General features: G+C 34.5%; 1 protein-coding gene across 1 annotated transcript in view; it reads left to right on the top strand.

Annotated features, from left to right (window-relative positions):
- LOC136775314 (midasin) overlaps window positions 1–19,693 on the top strand; it is an 80,673-nt gene that overhangs the window by 49,270 nt on the left and 11,710 nt on the right.

Raw genomic sequence — 19,693 nt, 5'->3', positions numbered from 1 at the left:
AAAACATCTTGCTGTCTTTTTCTAATCGTTTAACAAATTTGTTCATGTAGCTTGATTTTTTAACCAGCACCTAATTTGCTTAAAAGCTATGCATTTTTTACTGCATGGGATTAGATTGTCCAAGATTTCGAAAAATTCTCTTTAGGAATTCCTCGATTTACCTGAAAGTACCAATGTTTGGATTTAAATTCTGCAAGATTCTAGAAAATTCTTTGGGAATTTTTCCATCGAAATCTTCCCTTCGATTTGCACCAAAAAGTTACACTGTTTTTTTGTCCATTTTTTTCGAGACTCATGCTGCTTGATTTTTTAACCATTCCTCGATTAACCTACAATCGACTCTTATTTTTATTCGTATCTTCCAAGATTCTTTAAAGCTGCTAATTTTTCACGAAACATTTTGCCCGTACTCAACGAGTCCAGCTGAATTTATTTGTACGAACAAATTTTATTCTGGTCAAAGTATTTGACGCGTATAATTTATTATCTGCAATTGCTGACACACGCCTTTTTAAGATCGCCTGCGAAAACCGAATCGTAGAATCGTATTGATCATATCTTGGTCGAAATGACTGTGTGTCGTTCCGTTATTTGCCTTGCTACATCTATACTACTTGATCTTTTCTTCGATAATGTTAGTCTCGTCTTACCTCATCAATCTTTTTACTCCATCCTCCTCTAACTTCCTCTCCCCTCTCTGTGTTGGATCCTACCATTCCTCCCCACCCCAACACCCCTGCTTATCCCATACATTTTTAACCCCTCGTGCCTACTTTATTTCCTTCGCAGTGCTCTCTTTATTTCTCCCAAATTTTCCTACCACGAATGGTCAGCTTATCAATGTATACCCCCCCCCCCCCCACTCTCCATTACATTATCCATTCCATCCAGAAAGTTTGCAACTTTTTCTTTGTCAAACTATCTCGATCCGAAACGACTGCGTGACGTCACCGAACTAAACTTGTGACACTCCGTTCCCCCCACTGACTTCGCTGGATCCCAAAGCTGGCCTGCTTCCAAACTGGAAATGAATTACTTTCTTAATTTCTTCCTCTTTGCTTGTGAAAAATTTTTAACGTCCCTCCTTCGTGCCAACGAATGCACTTACGATGTAACTCTAATCACCAACAATCCATTTTCTTTCGCAATTTAAACTCGAGTGGTTGGCCACCCCCTGTGGCCACAGTGTTCCTCGGTTTATCCCAAATGCACGAGGAGAAGGAATTCTTCTGGAGGAAATATTATTGACCTCATCGAGTGGAAATTAAAAACTTAGCAGGTCCATTTTATCTCTCGTATCTCTCGATGTTAATTCATGTATAAAATGAGTGGATTTTGCAAACTTTTTCCATTTTCCTTAAGCCAGTTCAATCTGTGGCTTATCTTTAATTTAACACTCTGTTAGAGTTTCATCTTATCAAATCTCCCCACCAAGTGTTCTCCAGCCTTCACTTTTTCACTTAATTCTTAATTATTATGTCATTTCATATTTATACCATTTTATATGATGTTGCTATATTTATACAATTACTTTCAACGAGTGCTTCAATTGATGCTAATTATGCAGCATATACCATCCATTCATATTTTTAACACAGCAAATTTCCTACGAGTCCTGCCAAAGTTTTGCCATTATCTTTGGACTTTGCATTAATTAGCATTGAATTAATTTATAAGTCGACTGTAACAAATCACGTTAGATAAGAATTACATCAAGCATTCTGATTGACTAGAACCCAGATAATCGTTAATTTGCAAGAACCATCGTAATTTATAATTACTGGCTTCAAAGATTTTATTTTCAGTTAAATCAAGCAGTAATTAATTATTCATATTTTTTTCAATTATTTCTTTCTTCATTTCTTACATATACATTTAAACAAATTATTTATTTAACTTTGAAAAATTTGTTAAATTATTCTTACCTTTTCCTCGATTAATCTGTGTATTCTGTCTCTGGGTTAAACAGTGTTTATGTTTAGCAATTTTATTCATCGTAGCAATGTAATCAGTGTATATGGCATCGTTTAACGTTTCACTGAAATGCATCGCATACCAAGTGCCATTAGCTTTGTACGGGTTTGCTAGTCGCGTATACCCAACGTAAAATCGAACCAAGACGACAAAATCTAGGCAAACATTTTTGATTTGATTGGATTCTTGCAAGTTACACGATAGAAAAATATTTGCCGTGCTTCGAGGTTCGTGATAAAATGTGTGAGATTATATTTTGTGTAAGAGAGAAATATAAATTGTTATAAATGTGATTTATTCAAATGACAATGATTGTTAAAAATAATTTTAACAATGTGAGAAACGTGGAAGTAAGAAATATCATCATAGGGGAAATAAAATACATATTGACTTCATTCCTTCCTTTTCTTCAACGTGTACACATTTTCATCTAGCGACAGGCATTTTTCATCCTGTAAAATCTAGACTTTTGTGTTGTACTTCTACATCAAGCACCTCCTTCGAGAATATGAGATTCATTGTTTTTCGATGGAACTGCAACAAACCACCGAGGGAAACATCGATTGGGACATCGACCACAGCTGTCCTTACACTGATGTACGATGGGACCTGTTTTTCTTACGTTTAGAAAAAAAGTCAACAATTTTTAACAACGCCTATACTTGGTATCTCGTAAAATTTTAAAATATGACTGTTTTAATTGGAAATCGATTAAAAAGTATTAATCAGATTTTATTTATGCAAAACTCGATATGAATATTCGGCAAAGTCTTTATTGTGCATTTAAAAAGCATTATTATTGCTTTTGCAGACTTGTTAGCACACTAACACAAACTGACTAACAAACTTTAGAGTAAAATAACTGCAGTGTTTGGCCCTAGCCAAAAACTTTTCAAACTAGAGGAGGAGAACAAGCAAACTGATTAAACAAGTTTAGATGCCTCTTGTGCCACGAATATTTCCCTTTGATGTCATTTAACATCTCTGAATAAATATACATTTGTTGTTATATCGTTAACGTCGTTTACTCTCAAAACTCTAGCTGCTTCTTTCGTTCATACCACGTATATTAATTTCTCAATTATAAAAACTGATGAATCGTTCCCCTTCAATTTAAATAATCGTAAAAAAGTTTTAAAAAAATTTCTGGAGAACAATGAATAAGATCAACAGACCTATCAAAAGCTCTGAGTAATAGTTTGTTTTCTTATACTTTTAATGGAATAACTGTGAAAAATGTCGTGTCTCCTTTATAAAGTAAATAGCCCATTGCTGTTGTCTAAACGCTGGAAACGTTGAGAAAATGAAGAAAACTAATGTTTTAAAGCAACGACGCAATTTTAAGGGATACTCGAACAGAATACCGTCATTTACCTTTAAAGAGATCCCTTAGCAACAGGCTGATTGTCTACGCTCCAAAAGATCCAACTCTATTTCCCAGATTGATCCTATCGCACCTGGCAAATTCATCGCGAGCCAAAATTTATTATCAACTCAATTACTGCAATCCTATCACCCAAAATTACCATTTCAAAAAATAATCCTCTCGCACCGAGCACTGTCCTTTAAGAACAAAATTCCTATCTGCAATATTTTATATTTACAATTCTATTCCCCTACATCTTCATCTTCGTTCCAACCACGTGCTCCCAAAATTCCAATATCAAATATCTAGCCCTATTCAGCAATTTATATCACCTTAAACTTTCCTTCACAAATATATAACGCACAAAAATTTATTTTAATTTGCAAACGTTCAATTATTTCGAAACATAAATCTCACTTACCACTTCTATCCTCGACACAGCCCGGAGCTCGGTAAACTCTTCGTATCCCTTAGATCCCAAGAAACCAAAGGTCATCGACCCCTTTGACTATTACGTCGATTGGCGCGTGTTTAAAAAAATTAAAAAGATTGCATCGTGGCGAAAAGAGAGTCATTTTTTCAGAAACAGCTCGTGCTTGTTTTAAAGAAGAGAAGAAATGGAGGGAAATATGTACGTATGCAGCAGGTGCCCCCGTGCATACATGTATATATACATATATGCTGCAGTGAATGAAGTTAAAAAAATGGGAAGAGTCACGTAAGGTACATAGAATTGTTAAACATGGAAAGCATTTGAATCGTGACGTGGCAGGAGTGCAAAAATAGTTGGGTGGCAACTGATGTTGCATGTAGAGGAATGTGAAGAGTTTTATATATCTTGAATGGTAGATGAACACACTTGGATGCTTTGCAGTGCTTGCTTCTTCGCTTCTCCTTGGAACAGCCCGAGCTTTATTCAGCAGGTACCTTGTCTACTGCAGTCCTCTACATTTTTCTCCACCCCCCCCCCCCCCTCCTCCCCCATCTAAGCATTTCTCTTTTACCAGCTCCCAAAGGCCAGCTTGAAAGCTCCCACTACCCACGACGTCCAATGAAAATTCCCTCTATCCCTGACCAGGTCCGCAAATTCTGCGGAAACTGGACACATCCAGTCCATCTACTTTTTTCTCTTTCCCTTTCCTCCCCCTTTTAGCGACCCAATCGTCTCACGACATGTAATACTTGTGCTTCCACAAAATTCTACCATCCGAGAAACTTGCTTTTTTACCCAATAGAGACCCTCTTTACCTCCCACATCTCTGTGCACCTTCAAAGAAACTTCTTCCATGCGTTTCGACCATGCACACGAGTCTCATTTATCCACCAACAATGCTTCTTTTCATGATACAATCGTTCCTCGAAAGAAACTCTTCCTCTGCAAGTTCGAATTTTTTAATTGCGAGCTTGAATAGTTTTGATGATTCTTAGAACTTTAATGATAATTTTTTTTAAGCAGAGGAATTAGTGTGGATAATGTAAGGGTAGGTTTATTTTTTTGGAAAATGTTTGGCAATTCTTGTTAAAAATGTTTTTTGTTATTTGAATTATTAATTTTATTCGTTCAAGTTGAAAAATTAATTTTTAGAAAGTGAAAGAAAAAGTAATTAATGCTTGTAATTAAAATACGAAACGAGATTATTGAAAAATATTGGATAGGAAGGTAACAGAACGAAAGAGTGAAACAAAATATCGTAACAATTCGAAAAACTACAAAGCTGGTGAAAACAATGCAAGGGTGGGGGGTGAAAAGGGTAAAAAAGGAAAGGGCTTGTTTTCTCAGCCTCCGGAAGTACGTCGGATGAAACGTTTCATCGGCAACTCCATTACTCAAGCAACGGCCAACGAAACGATGTAAAAGTTGTAAAGAGCATCGGTGGAGAGAATGAAAGGTGCGAAGGAAAGCTAAACTTTCAGTGGCTACCTGATGTTCGCTGAAAAACTTGACCTTTTTGCCCACCTTCTATATATAGATGACTACTTTGTAACAGTTTTCGATTCTTGGAAACAAACTGCAGCTTCTGTGTGTGCAACATAATTATGATAGTAACCGAGAGGTAGCTGATAATATTTGGTTTTGGAAAAAAATAAATTATGGTGAGTAGTTAATTAATAATTAATATAAATATAGAAAATTGGTCTAAAAAATATATTTTCAGTAATTGACACTGATATTTAATAAAATTGTTTAATTTGTTTGTCATCCCCTAAATGACTCTACTTTGTTATAGTCTTCGTTTATTAAGGACAAACTGCAAATTTTGTGTGAGCAACGCAATTACGATAGCAAATGAGACTTACATAAAAATATTTGTAATTTTTTTTAATAAAAAAATGAGCTTGTGATGAAAAGCATCGGTATAAAAGTTATCTTCTAGTGGCTGCTTTCTAAATGGCTACATTGTACCAGTTTTCTTCTGCGTGAGCAACGTAATTACGATAGCCACTAAGACTTAGATAAAAATAATTGTTTTTAGTTAAAAATGAGAATGTGGTGCAAGGAATCGTTATAAAAGGTACGATAGGAAATTAATTCTCAGTAGTTGTTCATTGAATAATTACTTTGTAATAGTTTTCAATTATTCAAAACAAACTGCAGTTTTTTTAGAACAACTTAATTACGATAAAAAATAAATTAAAATAATTGTTTTAAAAAATAAAAGAGACTATTACAAAAAGTATCGATAGGAGAATAAAAGTTACGAAGAGAGCTAAACTTTCGGTGGCTGCTCGATGATCACTGAAAAACGAACCCTTCTTTTCACCTTTTAAATGGCTACTTTGTAAGTTTTCGATTTTCACAAAAAAAAAACCTACGAGTTTTGCGTGAGGAACGTAATTAAGATAACGTCAGGGATTAAGATAAAAATATTCGTATCTGTGTACTTAAAAATAATAAAAAAATATTAAATTGTACGATAACTACACAAGTGAAACTGTAAATCTCGATAAATGTAACGTTCATAACGAAGTATCGAACCTTTTTGCTTGCAAGAATACAAATTGCAAGTTTAGTCAAATCGGATATTCGGTCTGACTCTCTGGACTAATTATAGCTTTATTGCTCTAATAGCAAATTATATGTTCAATTCAGTATAGGCAGTATAACCTTTACTTCGATCTCTTAAATATTAAAAATAAAGGACTATGAATTTATAAATTATTTTAAAAAATAAAGACAAAATTTTCTGCGATATTTTTATGAGGCATCCGTCTGATTTTAAGCTCTCGTGTGATGGATCACGCAGCTTATAACGCAAAATTAATAAACTATATCAAATTTACCTATTTCGATGCAAAACGATGCAAATTTTATATTCTTTTTGGATTACTTTGTTCTTACGGTTTTGAAATATACTCTTTCTCAAATTCTGTCATTATTCTTTATCTATTCAACATATTTTTTCAATACGACCTTTTAAATTTTGAAAAATGTGAAATTTCAATATATTTCAATTAACTGTAAGTTTAGTTTGAAAAATGCGGTTTGTTTTGAATTGAAATTTAAAGACCCGCGCGGCGCGCGGGCGCCATGTAAATATTTACTTTAAGGTCCGCAAGGCCGAATAGAAAAATCCAATATGGCGGACCCAATATGGATATTTGCTAGTATCTATACCTTGAAAGAATAGAAATCATTGAAAAAAAGCGAAAAATGATCATTTCCGTACAAAGTCATCGCCATATTGAATTGTTCTATTCGCCCTTGTGAACTGTAAATATTTGTGTGCCGTCCGTTTCTAAATGTCAGTAAAAAAAAGAACCATATTTTACAAATTAAAATTACAGCTTATTGAAGAAAAGTGTGAAAATATTCACGTGTTTCAAGATTTAAATGATTATATTGGAGAAATACATTGAGATGGATAAAAAATAATGACAGATTCTAAAAGAGCCCGCTCCAAAATGATAAGAACACGCGGCAAAAAGATCCATCAATGTTTTGTATCATTTCTAGTAATGCAAAGAGGAAGATAATAATATTTGTGCCGTTCTCGGTCGGAATGGGTTAAAATAATAATGTATTCAGTTTCAATACCAAATCAACTGGACTTACAGGCTACGGGAGTCCTTGATCCTTTATCCTTTGGCTGCTGCATAAGCACAAGAAAACCCAGAAAAAAAGAAAAAACAACACACGCGTTTACCACTGTGGCAACATGCACTAATACTTCAATCATCACATAAATTTTTACTAAATTAAACATTTTTAATATCACTGGATACTGCACTTGAGTATTATGTAAAATTTTTAGAGGAACGAACGTTCCCGGTACCACGATTGGATCGTTCGCTCGAGCGTTCAGTCGTGGTACCGGAAACGTTCGTTCCTCTGAAAATTTTACATAATACTCAAGTGCAGTATCCAGTGATATTAAAAATGTTTAATTTAGTAAAAATTTATGTGATGATTGAAGTATTAGTGCATGTTGCCACAGTGGTAAACGCATGTGTTGTTTTTTCTTTTTTGTTGTGTGTTTTTGAACTTGCAGAGGTCAAAGACAAAAATGTCAGGGACTCCCCACATAGCTTCTGTCAGTTTTAATGATTTTATTTTAAAGCTTAATTCTCGTGGTAAATCTCACAACAGAATACTTTGTAAATAAACGTTTTCAAAAAATGAGGCTATTTATTTGAAATAAACGGGAAAACACGACGTCTGAAAAGGTCGGTCTCTGAGGTCAGTTTGATATAATATTTTCCTCACGCAGAGGTAAGAAGATAAAGAGCGTAAAGTTCCAAATACTGATGAGCAACGAAGAGTCAGTTTACACTCGATAAAACAGCCTGCATACCTCTGATATTCGTATCAAATGCTTTACACCTTATTCGTTAACTACAAAGAATTTTAGATCACGACTTTTTACTCCATTTCCCGAATATCGTATAGGAGAGTCCTTTTCATTCGAAGAACCAAGTCGTAATAATAATGCAAACAGTTTCCAGCGACTGAATATAAATATATATATGATATCACTTAATTCAGTGATTAATAAATTAATCTCTAAAAATTAAGAAAAAGTTTATTAACTTTGCTTCGTTTATGAATACTTGATAAATTTATAAATAAATCCACGCGAATGAATTTATGAATTAATTATTTCTTGCTGTTAATTTGCTCCATTTCGTTACGTAAACATCTCCCACGAGTTTTTTCTACCCTTGGAAGGAACGAAGTGAGACTCGAATACAAGAACTACCTCTTCACAGTTGGACCTTGAACTGCGATAATTACGAGATTTTTAAGAAAATTTAAACTCTTTTATTTATTTATAAAAGCTTTCAGAATTGTGCTAATTCTGATGGATCACGTGATTAAAAAGAGTCAAATAACGTGATTATCCCAACTTTAAAAACATGATTGGTGATTATTCGGACAGTGTGACTCTCTCTGTTCCCCCTTCCACCAAAAAATTTTAATCACCCTATTAATTTTGCCTCATTAAGCCTCCATTCTCCATAGAAGAGAAGCTATACGAAGTACCCCCTTTCCACTTTTTTTTATTGGAGTATTTAGAGTCTTAGAGTAAATTGGGTCACCTGTAATCTTTTTAAGATTTACAAACTAACGTCTCGTATAGTCCAATGTAAATAAATAAAAGTCTAGTAACATTATTTTTAACTTTCCATTGGATTTATCGACAGCATCTTGACCTGTAAATTACTCGTCTATTTTACCTTGGATTCTCGCAGAATTAAAAAAAATCCTTGATGCAAAATTTAATGCAATTTTTCTTGTTAAAAAAAATGAACAATGTTATACCTACCCTTTAGAAAAATTTTCTATCCAAGAATTCAACGCGAACGAGTTTCTCGACAACGTCGGTTTCTCCCAGAAATCTGAAATCATTTGTCTTGGTCTAATTTTAGCACGAGTGACAAAGTAATCAATTTCACCTAACAGATTTGCATGGGAATGCTTTGTGAGAGATTCATCGAGGCGTTTGCGCCATTCTTTTCCTTCAGAGTCACGACAGTCCAGCGAGGCTATGGCTGACTTTCCATCTTCGACCGAACCTCAATTAATTCTCAAATTCTTCGAAAAAACTTGACTTCTTTGCAGTCCACGAACCTGGAAATACCTGTTGAAAATTTTATCATTTAAATTCAACACTTTATTTTCCTCCAATGCATCAAAATGACCACTCAAAATTTTATTTATTAATAAATAAATAAATCCTTCGATCATTGCTCCTTTAACAAAAATGTTAAATCATTTTCTGTCGTGAGATAAAAGTGGTTACATTTAATAGCCCGGATATGGAGCTACGAATAAAAGGATAAAATTTAGTGAGAATGATGACTGGGAGGTGAGAGTGAGGAAAATGATAGGAGAGCAAGTCAGAGTGAGGCACACACACACACACACACACACTCACAAATTCCTAGATAAAAAACCAAGTGACAAAAAGATGGTGAGAAACAGACACGATACTATATACATGCAAGACGAGCCTTTTCCACCGTTACGTTAGTAGTACCAGCGTCCTTTTCATTGTCAAACTTGTTCAACGATTCACGTGAATTCCACGGCTCGTTCGGCAAGCACAAAACGATTTTCCTACTGCGAAGCTACATGCCAATGCGACCCTCGGATTCGTTTAACGCAAGATTGATGCGAAAACTCACTCCCACACCTTTAACCCTTTCATACTAAAATTAACACGTTACCTTGACAGATTTATTTTCCTTGCTCATCCCACGATAAATTCTTCCTTTAAAAATTTGCTATACAAACTTTAACGATATATTCTTCCTCTTCACTGAAAGCACTTTTGCCAGACACGTGATTTTATATAAAACACTCGAGGATATTTATGGCAAATATTTAGAGAAAATTTCTCAACGATGTACTCGTGGTGTTTTATAGTGTAATAAAAATAAAAAATGATTTAATTCAATTTTTGGAGCATTCTGTAAGAAACTGATGAGTATTTCTCAAGGATCCTTGAAAGGATCGTTGAACAATGGTCTAATGTTGGATGCCCTTTACGCCGGGGTGACATTCGATTACCAACTAATACTCGTCGAGATTCGAGGCCCGTCCACGCGAGAAAGCTCTCCTATTTCTCTTCTTCCAGTATTCACACCGAACGAAGAACATGCATGCAAATTTCCTACCAACCAGTTCGATAAATCTCGACACATTGTCCCAACTCGATATCCAAACCTACACTGTTTCCAAACTTTCACACTATGGGCAACGAACTAATCTTCCAAGTCTTTGATAAACTTTTATTTTTGTATTTAATTAGTAGCTTTTTTATTGATAATCAATTTTTTTAACCTTAATTAAATTGTTGATGAACGTGGGAATTATTGTTTTAATTGGCAAAGCATGGTGCAAATTTTCTACTGATATTTGAAAACAGTTTTCACATTTATTGAGAGACTCGTGCTTCTATTTAATTATTTTTTTTATTACAAATATTTTCTTGAATACTGCAAGCTATGAATTAATATATTAAGCTCAAAAGCGATCTTGTTGAATGGAGATAAGGATACGCTTGGGTCTGTTTTATTAAAAATTTATGACGAGTTTGTTCGAAGAAATAGAACGGTTTACTCCCACAATGGAATAAAACTGGAATGGAGTAAATTGGGAAATGAGAGATCTAACGAGAACTCGATTTTTCTCTTCTGGCTGGACTGGCAAAGGCGCGAAATAATAAACCGACCAACGTTGGCCTTTAATGAGATTTTCCATGAAAAGAAGATTCACCCTCTCCACTGCTAGGATCTATAATTTAACTTGAGCTTGCAACTTCAACAAACATCGACCCAAGGCCTCTCCTCCCATCAACAACAACCACCTTCCACACACCTGGAAAATAAGAAATTTACTCTCTTGCCTCTTAAAAGCTGTACCCTTTTCGATTGCTGCAAAGCTTAAACCTACCAACTTCTAGACACCCAATACGATTGCACTCCTATCTCAAAAACTTCCAGCCCTCCAGCCACGAATCAAGAGTTCTACCTTAAATATACATATACTATATATAGTATATATAAGTAGAATATACCAACTTCTATTTTCCATTAAACTTTTCTTATAGGAGCCTAAAGAAAACACAATTTCAGCTGTCGTTTGATTTACATTTTCCAGGCTGGAATAATGAGGAATGGGATATTCTCATTGGAGGGATAAATTTAGTCGAAGGAAAATTTTGGCAAAATATGAATTTTTTTTTAAATGGATAAGGAGCCCCAGCCTCGATATTTTTAATACCGTATAGAAGGCACGGTATGAAATTCTCTCTTTTGCAACACTCCAATACAGGCTCTGCACAGCCTTGGGACTCGTAATGCTGGATATTGCAACATTCGCAAAGTTGAACCATTCTTATATGGAAGCTCCACGCTCGATCGCTTTTCACATCCAAACGCGATTTCCCCTCGAATGTTTACATGTATCAACATGCAAAAATTCCTTTATGCTTCGCGATTAAATTTCAAATAAAATACCTCCACTTGCCAAATTTTACTCGTGCACTTTTGTTCCAGCTGGAGACAAAAAAAATCATTCGTTTCGTTACAAGAGACAAAAATATCTCTGAACGAAACAGTTATTGATTTGCCTAGAAACAAACAGTTTGCTCCTAAAATTGGCCAAGAATGATGTAAAAATTAACAAATATTTTTACACTCATTTTCTGATATCTAAACTGTACATGTTGCAACTTTATTCTATGCTTATTCGCAATAAATATATATTAATTAAAAATATAATAATTGCAATATTTATATCTCAAGAAATTTGTTGATTTATTCTACTTGTGTAATTAATTTTTTGAATAACTGTTTACAACTTTTACCATTCAGTTTTAATAAAAAAACTTGTTAATACTATTTGTTTTAAATGTATCACAAGTATATATGTGCAATATCAGTTGAGTGTAGAGCTTTAGGTGCTTGGAGCTTTACGTACGAGTTAAATCGAAGAAATTTTTCACATTTTTTAAATTCTTCTGCAAGGCAGAAAAGAAGCAAGATGGATGAATAGATATAGGTAGACTGGACATAATGCTAGATAATAATGGGGCAAGATACGAAGTGTCGTGCTTTGTTCATAAGTCAGGCTGGCTCCAGGCTCAGAAATGGGGTTAGAATGCGCGTACGTGATACTAGTCTTTGAGAGTCGAAGGCTGAACTGGAGCCAGAGTCCATTAAGTGGAGGTTCTTTCAGGACACGACAGCATCCCCCAGTCTCCAGCCATCGCCAGAAGCTTTTTGTCCACCAACCCGCAAACCTCCACCTTGCTTCTGACTCCCACAAAGATACACGTAAATCCAAATTTCCACTTGTGATCCTTTCTAATACACAAATTACTAATATCAATCTTCTATCTCTCTCCCCACTTTTTTTATGACCTTTAACCAACTTTCCCAGTTTTTTCTCAAAGACTCTCATTTTTAGGACTCTTATCACGTTGACCGAAAAAGAACCAAATTGACGAGTATATTTTTGCTCAGTTGGTAACCAATAAAATAAATGTTTAGTTGTGATACTTTTTAATAAATTAATTATCAATCTTACAACTTTCTAATTCAAATTAATATTTTCTATTCCCCATTCTCTTCATTTTTTAATTTTTAAAAAGTTAGTCAAACGCTTCTTTTTATATATATCTCATATTCAAGATTTCAATCATGTCTGATCAAAAAGCCATCAGACTACTGATTCTGGATTCCTTTGTTAAGTTGCCAAGTATAATATACGTACAAGTATAATTTCTCGAATAAATCACTCGTAAGGACATTGACCAAAATTTCTGGTATCCTTTTAAGTGGAGCTCCAGAATTGATCTCACCCTGGATTACGATTTATTGAAACGTATAGGTTGAAAAGATATTCGATTGCTGCTGGCATGGAAATAGACATAAATTCGAGTGTGTGTGTTACAGTTATCGTAAATAAAAAAGAAATATATATAAATTACTTTGGCATTTTTGTACAGCGATAGCAATATTTATGCACAACAGGAGATAAAATTGTTTAATTAAAGTTTAAAAAATGTAATGCTTTTCTGCTGTATTGCGCAGTGAATCACTTTAGAGTCTCTGTGGGACACAAATTTAGTCCTCGATTTTTCACTTTTACTGCAATATCTACATACACACTATCCTTTCGAACATAAACCTAACATTATGCTGCTATATGGGACCCACGCGATTAATACTTGTATTTATTCGTTGGAGATTTAACGAGCATCTAAATAAATACTCATCAAATCTCGTATTAAACGCAATCTTTGCCAAGTGAATTAGGTCAACCATTGTACGGCCTTGCGATAAAAAAATCTAGTCTCTCTTCAATCAGACTTTCCCCACGTATATTTCAATTCAACGTTTAACCGCGTTAAACAGTTCGTAATAAAATGAAGCGAGTCTTTGTAAAATATTTTTAATAATAATTTATCACGAAACTTTAACATTTCCATCGAATAATTATAATAATAACGTGTGCATCGTTATTCCACATTTTATTCTGGAATTAATCAAAACAATTAGGAAGCATAAAATTTTTCTTAGTTTCCAAGGCGATGACTCGGATTGCCTGTAAACCAACAGCTTGCAGCTCTGGATATAATGTAATGGGAGAAGCACGTGACGTCACAGTCCCTAATCATAAAATGTAGATATTATTGCCTTGGACACTTCTCTCAAGATGAAATTGGTGCTTTGTGCTCTAACCGTTACTGCCTCTCTTAATTTAATTAAACGAGCAAACGCATATATTAATTAAATAATTAAAAAATGTCCTGACTAGTTTCAACAATTTGTCAGGCATATTTATAAATTCATATATGATCGTATTCTCGATGAAAACGAAAAAGTTTCAATAGGTGTACGTGTAACTTCGCAAAAGCTCTAATAATAAATTAGATGAATATTAAAGTAGAAAAGTTGCTGACCCCCCCCCCCCCCTCCATCCAACTTACCCCTCGCTTAAAAATATCATCAGACACTTACCGTATAACGTATTCACAGAGTTCTTCGTTAGCCATGAAGTTTTAATGTTCCACTCTTGTTTAAGCTGGCTACTCTTAACTTTCTTTTAATGAGCAACGCGAGACTCGAGCGATCAGCCTCTGTATATATAATTACAATCAAAAAGCAATCACAGTGAGCTTTTTCCAATTTTACAAAATAGTCCTTTCGTAGTCGTTAAACGAGCATCAACAATTTTATTGGAACCAAATTAATGAAATAATCAAAAGCCACGCTTGACCTTTTTTAAAACTATTTTAATTATGCAGGACGAATTATGAATAGTTGGACCAAACTTTGCCAGTGAATTCCTGGTATGCATCGACTTTAAAATTACTATGTTAATTGCTTGTAGATGCACTATTTAAATATCGAGCCAATTTGCAACTTGAAATTCACTGTTCATGTGAAAAATTAATTTTGGATTTAAAATAGAATAAAAAATCAATGATAGAGCTTATTTTTGCAATATATCAATGTTTTGTAGGAAACACGAGAAATTTTGAAAATAATCACAAGTCGTGCCTTGCTTCTTTCAAGGCTAACTCTTTTCAGTAGCTTCGAGTTTATTTGATATATTTTTGCTATCCAGAGGCTACGCACTCATTGAGGGTCTCCTCGCTAACGACGAGTCCAGCGATTTGCATATTCTCAGCACACTTGTTAAATCCACTCTGGAACGCTTCCTCCTCTCAAACTTCTATTCAACGAGTCACCTCCTCAATGCCTCTTTACTCCAAATGCAAAAACTTCTTCTGCCTGCCAAACCAAATTTTGCAGCACGAAGATTTTCTAAAGACGTCGACCTTAAAGAATTTTGTCTCTTTTATCAAATATTCTCCTGAGGAAGCAAAAAAGATTTTTTGTAACAATGAACCATTCTCCTTTGCAAGTTTACAACGATCTATTGTTAACTGATCTACTAATATCACAGAATCTTTTAATCCTGATAAAAAATATTATTTCTCATTCTGGTGTAAAATAAATTTATTTAAAGGTGCCTATTTTATCGTAAAAATACAAAATCGTTTCTTAGTTAAACCGTTTAAACAAACCAGCATGTCCAGTATGTTTACTAGTGTAATAAAAAACATGGCAGGTAAATGATGCTACGCTGTAAAATGTTCCAAGCATTTACGTATTACACTTTTATGTATTTTACGAGAAGCTCTTTTTACGTCTCTCTCAATGTGAATTATATGGATTCGAATTTTATTCGCTGTTGAAATCGTATTATACACGTGATCAGAAGAAATTTGTGTTTCTCACTTAAGATTTCAGGAGCCTTGAAGTAATTTTCTTCAAAAGTTGAAGAATTACAGTGAATTATCTTGAAAGCTGAGGTTCTTCTTTTAGGATTAAAAAAATATTTGGTGTTAATGTAAAAGATATAATTGAGAGTTTACCACGACTTTCTTGTGGATCATCCTGGACTATATATTTCTCAAGCAATTTTGTAAAATTGCAAAGAAGGCTTGAAAAATTAATTTTGCAGGAAATTGTGTTGGTAAGAAAATATAAAATTTGGATTATTCGACTGTCGTAGAAAATTGGGTATGACCATACGTGGTTGGGTGGACATCTGTGAGAAGATTAAGGGAGATATAAAGTTTCTGCGAGATATAAGAACCTTGCAGTTTCTGTCCTAAAAACACAGTGTCTTGGAAATCCATTGCAATGTCAAAAGCTGCTTAGTCTTCGTCTTTATCGTGTCTCTTGGTCCATTTGCCAGATTATCCACTTGATGAAAATTGCTAATTTAAAGGCTCCGCATGATTTGTTCTCTCCTACGATTTTAATCATAATTAAATCTATAATAATCACGTATTTTCACATAAAAAAATTTTATTACACTCAATTTTTTACTATTTTTAAATAATTCAAATGTTACATTTTTTTCTATAACAAACTGTAAAAAAAATTCAGAAAATTGCAAAGAAAGTCCTATGACGTTCTATGTAATTCATATTCATCATGATTAATTATAGAAAGTTGCAAAAGAGCAATTTAATAGCTCTTATCACAAAATCATCGTAAAATTAATTTTTACATAAAATTTTTCAAGCTTTCTTTAAAATGGTGAAAATTTTCTTGAAATATTTATAACGACAGGATGATCCACGAAACACTCGTATTGAACTCTCAATGAAACATAGGATCAGGTGTTTCCGCTTCAAGACTTTCGTCATATCGATTTCCGGTTTGGCAGTCGAGATAGATATTCACGTTGAGCAAACGCTCGCGTCCTTTATTGGGCATTGCAGTCAAATATATAGATATGTATGTCGTTGCTCATCCACTCGTACAATAAACTTGACAGATATATCCAAATCCCATGCATTTGAACGAATTTTCTGAAGAATATAATTTAACAATTCGTTTCATTCGAAATGATATTACGAAGGCTATATTTTGCAATAGATTATTGAAAAGTTGGTTAAAAATAATCATAGTTAGTAAAAAACGAATGGATGGTTGAGTAAACTTTCAGTAGGCACTCCGAAAGAAAATAAATTGTTGGTTTTAGAAGAAACGGATGGTATCCTAATCTGAAGTTGAGTTTAAAGTGAAGTAAGCTCGCAGGCATTATTAATGAGACTCGTGTATTCCGGGGTGCCTCGAGGTAGACCAGAATTTATTTATCGGCCATCGTATATCTTCATAACGTCATGTAGCATGCCTCGTAGCGCTGTTGCAAATTTTGAATACTCAATTTACCTAATAATATATTAACATCCTATTGGCCACGTAAGATTTACACCAGCTTTCTTCTGCAAATTCAGAAATAACGTAAGGTAAGCAAGAAATGAAAATTTAATTAGTCTTCGTTATTTCTTTTGTCAAACTAATTAAAATTCATTTAATTTTACGTCTCGTTTCACCATTAATTTTTATCTACACTGCCAATTGCTTTTATACAAAATAAAAAGTAAAAAAAACAAACGAATATTATTTTATTTATTTTTACAGTATCGAACGTAACGTTATTTCGCAATGAAATGATAAAAACGCTATTGGTGCGATTTGAAGCATTACAACCAATAATCTTATTACCATCAATTGCAGAATCCAAAAAAAAAAGTATATAAAACAAATTGACAGTAATTTATTTATTTCCACAGTGTCGAACGTAACGTTTTTCACATTGGAATGAGATAAAACTCGAGGTGTGGTTCGGTGCATTACAGCCAATAATAATTTGATTACTGTCAATTGCAGCTATAAAGAAAGGAGAGAAAGTAAAAGAAATCGATAGAAATTTATTTATATATCTCCACAGTGTTGAACGTAACGTTATTTCACGTTGAAGCGAGATAAAGTCGTGACGTGGCGTGACATGGCGTGGTGTGGCGTGGTGGCATCAGCCAGTAGAGACACTCAAGCTAGAGCCCGGCCAATTTGACCGACAGGCTAAATTCTAAACTCGAAATTTGCCTTCCCTGATGCTCGTTTCTCCGACTCAACTTCTTCCCCCCCCCCCCTCCCCTCGTTCCATTTTCAATTCTCTGATTCATCGTCGAATTCATGGCCTACGTGTCCAGAAATACTCGGCTAATTCACGAGCCAGAGCCATCACGGTTCTCACGAAACTCTCCATCTCCTCCTGAACATTTCCTCCTCTTCCCTTTTTCATCCTACGGAGGCCTTTGACGAGAAGAAAATGGCATCGCTGAACACAACCGAACGCATCAGAAACCGTTCAGAGCTTGAAATCCAGCCAAGTACAATAGGGGCTTAAACTTTTTTCATCCAAGATCCGCAGGACGATCAATTTCCTACGATTGTGACTCGTCGCCTTTATTGCGATAATGCGACAAAAAATCCTTCGGTCCGTGAACCATCTCCGAAAATCCCTTTGCATGACGAAGCGACAAATCCTCATTTTTCCAGATTATCGACCAAAATTCTAGACTCGACCTGTCATGGAAACGAGCCACGCGATAATGGCCGAATTATCGTTGATTTTTCCACTGCAAGTAGAAATATCCGAATTTGTGTGTTTGGGAAATTTTTTAACTGCGAGCAAATGACCCGAATTATGCTCGGTACTTGAAATCCAGCCAAATATGATAGAAGCTTTTGTCCTATGAATTCTATATCGAATTGTAGATTAGTGACAAATAAGGTGAAACAAAAAGCTCGTTTCCTTCTTGATTGCAAGGGAATGGACGTGGAAAAAAATTGGAAAATTAAGGAGGAAAAGTTTCTTCAGGATTATATCGAGTATATATTCGGCATCTACTGCGGGAACATTCGAGATTTTATTCGACAAGCTGGATCGGATAAATCGATAAATTTTTTTGTTTTTTTTTTAACAAATCAAAGAGTCAGGGATGATTGGTTGGAAATTAGAGATACCGATGCAATGGAGTTAAATGGAAATGCAAAGACTTCCGGGAAAAGGCCAATCGGTTGATCTTGGATGGGGAGGAGCAATATTGGATTTATGAGTCTATTCTATATGTATACAGGGTGTATACCGTTAAAAGGCGCATCAAGGCTTGAACTAAGAACTCGCTTATCTTGGTAATGATAAGAGTTATCAATTTTTTTCACAGAACCTTTTCGAAGCTCCTGCTCATTTGCATTCTGAAAGGTCATACATAAAAAATTCATATCTATTATATAGTTTTTCTCCGTAAATATTAAAGTTATCAAAATTTTACATAAGGCCTTTCCGAACGCAAATTTAAAGACGCCTTCAAAAAGGTCCTGTGGAAAATTTTGATATCTTTTATAGTTAAGGAGATAAATGATTTTTTAAATCTGCACTCTGGATGTTTTAACTGGTGGACCCTGTATGTAAATGGAAAAAGAAGAGGGGTAACGGGTGGAGGAAAAGATTGAAAAAGGACCTGCATCAATCACGTTGATTTGCGCGTGGCATCCCGGAGATCCTGAGGAACCGTGCCCGGCTCGGATAATCTTGACTGATATCTCTTAAAATGAAATCCTTCATCGTATCGTCACAAACTTCAAAGTTCTATGCAGCCTGTCGTACATACTCTACACACGTACACTTCATTCCACAATCCACATAAAATAGATACATTACCCTTCCCACTTCGACAAGAATATTGTCCAAGAACTATTTCAATCCTCCTCCAATCGTTTCGTCTCAATAAAATCTTCGCAACTCAAATAAAAGTGCAAATTTAACGATAGAAATTTCGCTCGTGAGTCCTTAATAGTTCAGTCTGGATTATATGTTATATAAGTCGTGATTAACATCTCTTATCAGATAATCCTTGGATCTGCAAATTGCTTTCTGAATTTACCCATCGTTATACCGGAAATTTCATACATTTTACTATATATATATATATATATATTAGGGTGGTCATTAAAAAAAAAATTTTTTGG

The sequence above is a fragment of the Prorops nasuta genome, unplaced genomic scaffold (assembly GCF_024137725.1).
Source record: "Prorops nasuta isolate Cenicafe-Biocafe unplaced genomic scaffold, Cenicafe_Pnas_1.2 PNAS00008, whole genome shotgun sequence".
Taxonomy (NCBI): Eukaryota; Metazoa; Arthropoda; class Insecta; order Hymenoptera; family Bethylidae; genus Prorops; species Prorops nasuta.
The sequence above is the reverse complement of the archived record's forward strand: the minus strand, read 5'-3'. Positions and strand labels throughout refer to the sequence as shown.